General features: G+C 41.5%; 2 long non-coding RNA genes across 4 annotated transcripts; both read right to left on the bottom strand.

The window, feature by feature from the left end:
- Positions 1 to 2,075: 2,075 nt before the first annotated feature.
- LOC117188577 lies at positions 2,076 to 2,388 on the bottom strand. The gene is made up of 3 exons (XR_004472671.1): positions 2,326 to 2,388; positions 2,234 to 2,265; positions 2,076 to 2,153 (listed from the first exon to the last, which is right to left on the bottom strand). It is a non-coding gene; the product is annotated as an uncharacterized LOC117188577 (long non-coding RNA).
- A 4,848-nt stretch (positions 2,389 to 7,236) lies between these two features.
- On the bottom strand, positions 7,237 to 8,233 carry LOC117188576. Of its 3 annotated transcripts, none has more exons than XR_004472669.1 (4): positions 8,142 to 8,233; positions 7,570 to 8,078; positions 7,413 to 7,443; positions 7,237 to 7,347 (listed from the first exon to the last, which is right to left on the bottom strand). It is a non-coding gene; the product is annotated as an uncharacterized LOC117188576 (long non-coding RNA). The 3 variants fall into 3 exon arrangements; XR_004472670.1 differs by having other exon boundaries at positions 7,570 to 7,691; positions 7,748 to 8,165; XR_004472668.1 differs by having other exon boundaries at positions 7,570 to 8,165.
- Positions 8,234 to 10,294: the final 2,061 nt, after the last annotated feature.

Raw genomic sequence — 10,294 nt, 5'->3', positions numbered from 1 at the left:
AAAAATCTCCACAGAGGCAAACAGGCTATCAACGTCACCTCCCAAGAAGAAAGGTAATGACACTGGGGTGTCACACGTCGTCCCTGTGCCAAACGAAAATGCTCAGCCTTGTCCACTCCCCACAATGAGTAGGCATAGCAAAGATCTCAATGACAGCGAAAGTAACCATATCGAACAGCCAGAGCTCCTTCCATGGCAGGTAGTGCCATCGAGCAAGAGGGTGCCTTCTATTCACATAGCTGGTGTCAAAGCTATAGTTCCCCTACTAGAAAAACTCAATTATACAGCGGGGGTGGACAGCTTCAAAACGAAAAGCACCCCGGGGAACGGTATCAGAATTCAATGCGTTGATATGAACGCCCATAGGAAAATAACACAACTCCTCCACGACCAAAAGTTGCTAATGCATACGCACCAGCCAAACGGTCAGCGTGGTGCACGCTATATTCTGAGACACCTGCACTACTCGACGACGAATGAGTGGATTTTTGCTGAATTAAAAAAAAGGGCCTTCGTCGTCAGATTCTGCGCCAATATGAAGCATGTAGTTACAGGAAGGCCAATAAACATGTTTGAGTTAGAGATTGAGCAGAAAAGGGATGGCTCGCATGACGAAATACTAAAAATAAATGTATTAGGAGGCCAGTCAGTGGCATTTGAAAAAAAGCTGCCACCCAGGAATCCCTGCAATGCCACAGGTGCCAGGCCTATGGTCACACCAAAAATTATTGCCGGAACGAGCCCAAATGCATGAAGTGTGCCAGAGGCCACCTCTCAACCGAATGCACGAAGCCCAGACACACCCCAGCCAAGTGCGCAAACTGCGACGGGGATCACGTCAGCAGCTTTAAGGGTTGTCCAGCCTTTAAAGCGGCCAGAAGCAGGCTCAAGGTCAATAAAATGATCAATGAGGATAGACTCACAAAGCAAGCTATAGGGAGACCCAGCGTATGGGAGGAGATATCCAAACGTCCTCAAACATTCCGAGTGGCCCCATTTCCAGCAGGTAGCCATCGCAGGGATGTGAGTGGCTGTGACGAGGGCCGAAGTGGACCAGTGAGGGGCTTCACAAACCCTTTCTCTGGCAGAAATGTCCAACCAAAGCCCAGCCACCATAGTACCGAAATCAAGAGAAGGCTTACCAAGATTAAGAACAGAGAAAAGAGAAAACAAACACCCAGCCAAAAAAAGGATAAAGTAGGGAAAGGACGGAGAGCTCCTATAGCCGTGGACATGAATCCAACCCAGCCGCCAGCCATCTGGAGAAATTCCAGAATAGACTGCGAGAAGAGCAGATTGCACTCTCGCAGTCCTTGAAAACTATGGCAGTGGGTCCGGCCGAACCGGAAAGCAAGCGATTTGAAGAAAGGCTGAACAAGATCGAAGCCAGCATAAGTGACATCCTGGCTGCCATCAGTCAACTAGGCAGTCTAGTGCAGAGCCTTCCCTCCAACGGCAAAGTGAACAAGTCCGTGCCTCTCAGGGCAGACAGAGATAACAGCAACCAAATGGAAGAAGACAACTAAAATGACTTATGTTAATATCACAGACAACATAGACAACCAGCCAATACAAACTTAATTCATGCACACAAACAACAGCAGCAACAACAACAATTCCAATACGTTAAGGGTAGCCTTTTGGAATGCCTGTGGAATAAAAAATAAAATGATTAAATCAGAAACTCATATGACAAATGTGAACATACATGGTCATCGAAACAAGGGTCAAACAGGATGCATGGAATCACCCAACTTTGCTCGACAAATCCTAAGCTGGTCCTTGATTATTGACACCTTACCACCGGAAATGTAAATTAATAAAGTTAAAATCATCACAAAAAATCATTGAAAGCTAATAAATATAACAACAAAAACTACTTACCAAATTTATCATGAATCTGAAAATAGAAAAACCTGAAAACAAAACAAAATATAAAATAACTATTTACATAACAAATTAATCTAAATAAATACTTAAACAATTTGTAGACATCAGGAGCAACAGCCTTTCCAAGAGACACGCTTGAAATAACATTGGCACTGGAATAAAGCTGCATCAAAATGTGGCGAAGGCCCTCACGCCATACATGGAATCACCCAACTTTGCTCGACAAATTCTAAGCTGGTCCTTGATTACTGACACCTTACCACCTAAAATGTAAATAAATAAAGTTAAAATCATCACAAAAAATCATTAAAAGCCAATAAATATAACAACAAAAACTACTTACCAAATTTATCATGAATCTGAAAATAGAAAAACCTGAAAACAAAACAAAATATAAAATAACTATTTACATAACAAATTAATTTAAATAAATACTCAAACAATTTGTAGACATCAGGAGCAACAGCCTTTCCAAGAGACACGCTTGAAATAACATTGGTACTGGAATAAAGCTGCATCAAAATGTGGCGAAGGCCCCTCACGTCATACATGGAATCACCCAACTTTGCTCGACAAATTCTAAGCTGGTCCTTGATTACTGACACCTTACCACCTGAAATGTAAATAAATAAAGTTAAAATCATCACAAAAAGTCATTAAAAGCCAATAAACTACCCACCAAATCTATCATGTATTGGCGTACAAAATAACTATTTACATAACAATCAATGTCAGTAAATACGCAAACAAGTTGTAGACATCAAGCGCAACAGCCAGTGAAAATAAAACAAACATCAGTCATCAAAAGCCAACAAATAAAACAATAAACTACTTACCTTGATTGCTGACACCTTACCATCAAACCAGCAAAAAATAAAACTGCAGATATAATAAGATTTCAATTGACGTAAAAACAATTAAAATCACTTTTTCTTTTTCACACCAACTTTCTTTAAACCTGAAAATAAAACACTATACTCATTAAAAGTCAACAAATATAACAACATAAATTACCTAACTTGACTGCTTACACTCTATTACCAAACCTGCAAATATAATAAAATTAAATTCAGCCAAAATACAATTTAAAACACTTACCAAATCTGCCGCAAACCTAAAAAAATAAAAAACAACTAAAAAAAAAAAAAAAGAGCCAACAAATATAACAACATAAACTACACAAAATTACATACAAATTATTACAAAGCTGAAGACAAAACCTGCCAATTAAATAAATAAAACACATATGGTGTACGAAATTAACTGTATGTACATAATAAATGTACATATGTCAGCAACTAAGCAAGCAGCCAGAAGACATCCAACGCAACATCCAGTGAATCAACTTGAAAATAAAATAATTATATTCATTAAAAGTCAACAAATATAAAAACATAATTTACTTAACTTGATTGCCGACACTCCATTACCAACAAAATATAAACCTGCAAATAAAATAAAATTAATTTCATTTTAATTTCCACAAACAACGCATCCCGGGTGGCCGGACCAGCAGCCACTCGGCCGAGTGAGCCATTAATCAACGACTGTTGACCAACGCATCCACAAACAATGCATCCGGGTGGCCGGACCAGCAGCCACTCGGCCGAGCGAGCCAATAATCAACGACTGTTGACCAACGCATCCACAAACAATGCATCCCGGGTGGCCGGATCAGCAGCCACTCGGTCGAGCGAGCCAATAATCAACGACTGTTGACCAACGCATCCACAAACAATGCATCCCGGGTGGCCGGACATGCAGCCACTCGGTCGAGCGAGCCAATCTGAATTTAGTCTAAAATTAAAATAAAGCAAAAAAAAAAAGTAATAAATTGTAACCAATAGTAATTTGATAAATAACGTACTACATAAGAAATCGATAACTCTGTTAGATTAATATGTTGCCAAAACTCTTCATGTGTCAGTCCTAATGTTAAATGTTGCTAGTCTTAGGTAATAAGAACATTAATAAATAAAGCTTCAGGTCACTCTAAAGTGCCCTGAGCCAGTCAAACCATTAAATAAGCCAGTCAAACCATTAAAAAAAAAGTCAAACCATTAAATTAATAAAATAAAACATAAAAAAATACTACAATCAAAGGCCACTAAAGGTATTAAATAAAAGCAATTAAAAACAAACAAAGAGGTGCTGTGCAAAAAGAACAAAATTTTTCTCTGGAGAACCACATGGATAAGAAAATGGCGGACCATGTACAGATGGAAGAAACAAACATGAAGCCCAGCCCCGATTCGGACAAACCAACTGTTGCGCATAGGAAACCAACAGGTGGGTGCATCTCAATTTCGTCCAACTCGGATCCCGAGGGGTGCTCCCCCCCGAGAGCCGGGTCGAGAGCCTCTTTTCCATTTTCCATAACTGTTCCCACGCAGCGTCACGGCCAGCAACATGTTGAGCCAACGTCAGACCCGCTACATATAAATGTAGCTGAAACCAACAATCCTAAACATGTTGCTGAAGACGAAGTAGAGATGACAGCAGACCTGCTACATGTAAATGTAGAGAACAAACAAAAACGGGTTGCTGAAAATGAAACAAATAAAGAAAACTATATATCACAAGCCAGTAATAAAAATAAATCGTCCACAAATAAAATTAAAGCCAAAAAAAACTTATTTCAACCACTAACTCAGGCATCTCCCCCAACAATGACCATGAGTAGATCTTCACCCCTGACGGAGCTAGAAAATAGCAATGACTTGGTCAAAAATTGGCTCAGGGATATGCCAATGACTAGGACCCTCAACACGGCAGTCATCCCTGCCCCCGTTATTACCCCGGTAAAAGATTGAATAGGGACATGGACAGCACTGATGAGGACAACTCCTCCATCGGCACACCGAGAATGGACCTTGATCTTGACCTTAACACCCCAAAATTCCAAAGCATCGCCGCCAAAAAGTTTGCCTCCGATTTCAAGAAGGTAAAAAATCACAACTCCACAGAGGCAAACAGGCTATCAACGTCACCTCCCAAGAAGAAAGGTAATGACACTGGGGTGTCACACGTCGTCCCTGTGCCAAACGAAAATGCTCAGCCTTGTCCACTCCCCACAATGAGTAGGCATAGCAAAGATCTCAATGACAGCGAAAGTAACCATATCGAACAGCCAGAGCTCCTTCCATGGCAGGTAGTGCCATCGAGCAAGAGGGTGCCTTCTATTCACATAGCTGGTGTCAAAGCTATAGTTCCCCTACTAGAAAAACTCAATTATACAGCGGGGGTGGACAGCTTCAAAACGAAAAGCACCCCGGGGAACGGTATCAGAATTCAATGCGTTGATATGAACGCCCATAGGAAAATAACACAACTCCTCCACGACCAAAAGTTGCTAATGCATACGCACCAGCCAAACGGTCAGCGTGGTGCACGCTATATTCTGAGACACCTGCACTACTCGACGACGAATGAGTGGATTTTTGCTGAATTAAAAAAAAGGGCCTTCGTCGTCAGATTCTGCGCCAATATGAAGCATGTAGTTACAGGAAGGCCAATAAACATGTTTGAGTTAGAGATTGAGCAGAAAAGGGATGGCTCGCATGACGAAATACTAAAAATAAATGTATTAGGAGGCCAGTCAGTGGCATTTGAAAAAAAGCTGCCACCCAGGAATCCCCTGCAATGCCACAGGTGCCAGGCCTATGGTCACACCAAAAATTATTGCCGGAACGAGCCCAAATGCATGAAGTGTGCCAGAGGCCACCTCTCAACCGAATGCACGAAGCCCAGACACACCCCAGCCAAGTGCGCAAACTGCGACGGGGATCACGTCAGCAGCTTTAAGGGTTGTCCAGCCTTTAAAGCGGCCAGAAGCAGGCTCAAGGTCAATAAAATGATCAATGAGGATAGACTCACAAAGCAAGCTATAGGGAGACCCAGCGTATGGGAGGAGATATCCAAACGTCCTCAAACATTCCGAGTGGCCCCATTTCCAGCAGGTAGCCATCGCAGGGATGTGAGTGGCTGTGACGAGGGCCGAAGTGGACCAGTGAGGGGCTTCACAAACCCTTTCTCTGGCAGAAATGTCCAACCAAAGCCAGCCACCATAGTACCGAAATCAAGAGAAGGCTTACCAAGATTAAGAACAGAGAAAAGAGAAAACAAACACCCAGCCAAAAAAAGGATAAAGTAGGGAAAGGACGGAGAGCTCCTATAGCCGTGGACATGAATCCCAACCCAGCCGCCAGCCATCTGGAGAAATTCCAGAATAGACTGCGAGAAGAGCAGATTGCACTCTCGCAGTCCTTGAAAACTATGGCAGTGGGTCCGGCCGAACCGGAAAGCAAGCGATTTGAAGAAAGGCTGAACAAGATCGAAGCCAGCATAAGTGACATCCTGGCTGCCATCAGTCAACTAGGCAGTCTAGTGCAGAGCCTTCCCTCCAACGGCAAAGTGAACAAGTCCGTGCCTCTCAGGGCAGACAGAGATAACAGCAACCAAATGGAAGAAGACAACTAAAATGACTTATGTTAATATCACAGACAACATAGACAACCAGCCAATACAAACTTAATTCATGCACACAAACAACAGCAGCAACAACAACAATTCCAATACGTTAAGGGTAGCCTTTTGGAATGCCTGTGGAATAAAAAATAAAATGATTAAATCAGAAACTCATATGACAAATGTGAACATACATGGTCATCGAAACAAGGGTCAAACAGGATGCATGGAATCACCCAACTTTGCTCGACAAATCCTAAGCTGGTCCTTGATTATTGACACCTTACCACCGGAAATGTAAATTAATAAAGTTAAAATCATCACAAAAAATCATTGAAAGCTAATAAATATAACAACAAAAACTACTTACCAAATTTATCATGAATCTGAAAATAGAAAAACCTGAAAACAAAACAAAATATAAAATAACTATTTACATAACAAATTAATCTAAATAAATACTTAAACAATTTGTAGACATCAGGAGCAACAGCCTTTCCAAGAGACACGCTTGAAATAACATTGGCACTGGAATAAAGCTGCATCAAAATGTGGCGAAGGCCCCTCACGCCATACATGGAATCACCCAACTTTGCTCGACAAATTCTAAGCTGGTCCTTGATTACTGACACCTTACCACCTAAAATGTAAATAAATAAAGTTAAAATCATCACAAAAAATCATTAAAAGCCAATAAATATAACAACAAAAACTACTTACCAAATTTATCATGAATCTGAAAATAGAAAAACCTGAAAACAAAACAAAATATAAAATAACTATTTACATAACAAATTAATTTAAATAAATACTCAAACAATTTGTAGACATCAGGAGCAACAGCCTTTCCAAGAGACACGCTTGAAATAACATTGGTACTGGAATAAAGCTGCATCAAAATGTGGCGAAGGCCCCTCACGTCATACATGGAATCACCCAACTTTGCTCGACAAATTCTAAGCTGGTCCTTGATTACTGACACCTTACCACCTGAAATGTAAATAAATAAAGTTAAAATCATCACAAAAAATCATTAAAAGCCAATAAACTACCACCAAATCTATCATGTATTGGCGTACAAAATAACTATTTACATAACAATCAATGTCAGTAAATACGCAAACAAGTTGTAGACATCAAGCGCAACAGCCAGTGAAAATAAAACAAACATCAGTCATCAAAAGCCAACAAATAAAACAATAAACTACTTACCTTGATTGCTGACACCTTACCATCAAACCAGCAAAAAATAAAACTGCAGATATAATAAGATTTCAATTGACGTAAAAACAATTAAAATCACTTTTTCTTTTTCACACCAATTTTCTTTAAACCTGAAAATAAAACACTATACTCATTAAAAGTCAACAAATATAACAACATAAATTACCTAACTTGACTGCTTACACTCTATTACCAAACCTGCAAATATAATAAAATTAAATTCAGCCAAAATACAATTTAAAACACTTACCAAATCTGCCGCAAACCTAAAAAAATAAAAAACAACTAAAAAAAAAAAAAAGAGCCAACAAATATAACAACATAAACTACACAAAATTACATACAAATTATTACAAAGCTGAAGACAAAACCTGCCAATTAAATAAATAAAACACATATGGTGTACGAAATTAACTGTATGTACATAATAAATGTACATATGTCAGCAACTAAGCAAGCAGCCAGAAGACATCCCAACGCAACATCCAGTGAATCAACTTGAAAATAAAATAATTATATTCATTAAAAGTCAACAAATATAAAAACATAATTTACTTAACTTGATTGCCGACACTCCATTACCAACAAAATATAAACCTGCAAATAAAATAAAATTAATTTCATTTTAATTTCCACAAACAACGCATCCCGGGTGGCCGGACCAGCAGCCACTCGGCCGAGTGAGCCATTAATCAACGACTGTTGACCAACGCATCCACAAACAATGCATCCCGGGTGGCCGGACCAGCAGCCACTCGGCCGAGCGAGCCAATAATCAACGACTGTTGACCAACGCATCCACAAACAATGCATCCCGGGTGGCCGGATCAGCAGCCACTCGGTCGAGCGAGCCAATAATCAACGACTGTTGACCAACGCATCCACAAACAATGCATCCCGGGTGGCCGGACATGCAGCCACTCGGTCGAGCGAGCCAATCTGAATTTAGTCTAAAATTAAAATAAAGCAAAAAAAAAAAGTAATAAATTGTAACCAATAGTAATTTGATAAATAACGTACTACATAAGAAATCGATAACTCTGTTAGATTAATATGTTGCCAAAACTCTTCATGTGTCAGTCCTAATGTTAAATGTTGCTAGTCTTAGGTAATAAGAACATTAATAAATAAAGCTTCAGGTCACTCTAAAGTGCCCTGAGCCAGTCAAACCATTAAAAAATGTCTGTTGTGTGCCGTGCCGTGCCGTGCCGCCCTTCCTCCACCACACCCATTAATTACAGTGACAAACTTTTATTCCCGTCCACATCTTACTGTGCCACTAACAAACATTTCAAACATCACAAACTAAAAGCCCCCTACCAACTTCAAAGGCCAGTAAATTCCAAACGAGGCTGAGCAGGATTAAATTAACACTGCCAACCTTCGCCAATCTGCCAAAAGCCCCAACAAGCCATTACAACCGCCCACAAGATGCTATGCGGTCGACTCCTCGGAGCGTCACGCGCCCGGATCGTAAGATCCGGAAGTTTAAAGTATCCGGGCGGTTATACGGGAGCAGGCAAATTTCCCCCTTCCCATCCCATCCCCTTGAAACAGAGCAGCCAACACAAACAGCACAAACACAAGAACACTAGCCATTGCCCAACGACAACACACACAGTCACTAAACCAAACGGCCAATTCAAACCTTCCACTGCCTACTTATCGGTGCTGCTGCCCTCGGACTACTTTCATCTCACTCAATATTGGGGTGAGTGAAAGTGGAACCGGGGGTGAGAGCACCGGTAAACGACGATCGGCGATCGGGTCTCTCGAGTGGGGAGTATGGGAGTTGGTGGACATATGAGTGTTCCACCATGAACCTCGTCCGCCACTCTCATCTCGTCCACCCGCTCGAGAGGTCGCGTTCGTCGGACGTGCTTCAACCGTTTCGTGTCGTGTCGATTTTTATTGTTCTGTGCCGTGTCGCCATTTCCGTTTCTTCTGTTGTGCCCTGTTTTTTCCTGTGGTGTCTGTCGTGTGCCGTGCCGTGCTGTGCCGCCCTTCCTCCACCACACCCATTACTATATGTGACAAACTTTTATTCCCGTCCACATCTTGCTGTGCCACTAACCAAGCATCTCAAACATCACAAACTAAAAGAGTTGCAGGAGCAGCTCATAAAGCACCTCAGCCGAAATCGCTCCAAGAGCGCAGGCCGATTTAAGAGCGCAAATCGCCCGCAAGGCAGCAACAACAACAACAACAATAAGGCTGAACTCAGCAGCCTAAACGAGAAGCTAGACAAGCTTATCACTCTCCTACAAGTGCAGACGGATCGAAGGAACGAGACAACTAATAACAAGACACAACCCCAACCGAGTCTTGAAGCTAGGCTCTCCATGATCGAGAAGACACTGTACCGAGTTATGGCACGACTCCGACCACTCACAAATGACAATGAGACCTCAAATGCATAGTAATTCCCCTTTAATCAAAATCGCTTTCTGGAATGCTGCTGGGCTTCCAAACAAACTCCCTGAACTTAACGCTTATTTGGCAGGCAACAGTATTGACATCCTACTGATATCGGAATCGCATCTAAAAGAAGACACAAACCTCGTGATAGATGGTTACCACGTCTACATGGCAAACCACCCGTCGAACCGGAGCAGAGGAGGAGCCGCGGTAATCATCAAGTGCAACATCCCGCACATTTCCCTCGCACCAACAAGAGAGGACTCCATCCAGATGTGCACCATAGCTGCAACAA

The sequence above is a fragment of the Drosophila miranda genome, chromosome 4 (assembly GCF_003369915.1).
Source record: "Drosophila miranda strain MSH22 chromosome 4, D.miranda_PacBio2.1, whole genome shotgun sequence".
Lineage (NCBI taxonomy): Eukaryota > Metazoa > Arthropoda > Insecta > Diptera > Drosophilidae > Drosophila > Drosophila miranda.
The sequence above is the reverse complement of the archived record's forward strand: the minus strand, read 5'-3'. Positions and strand labels throughout refer to the sequence as shown.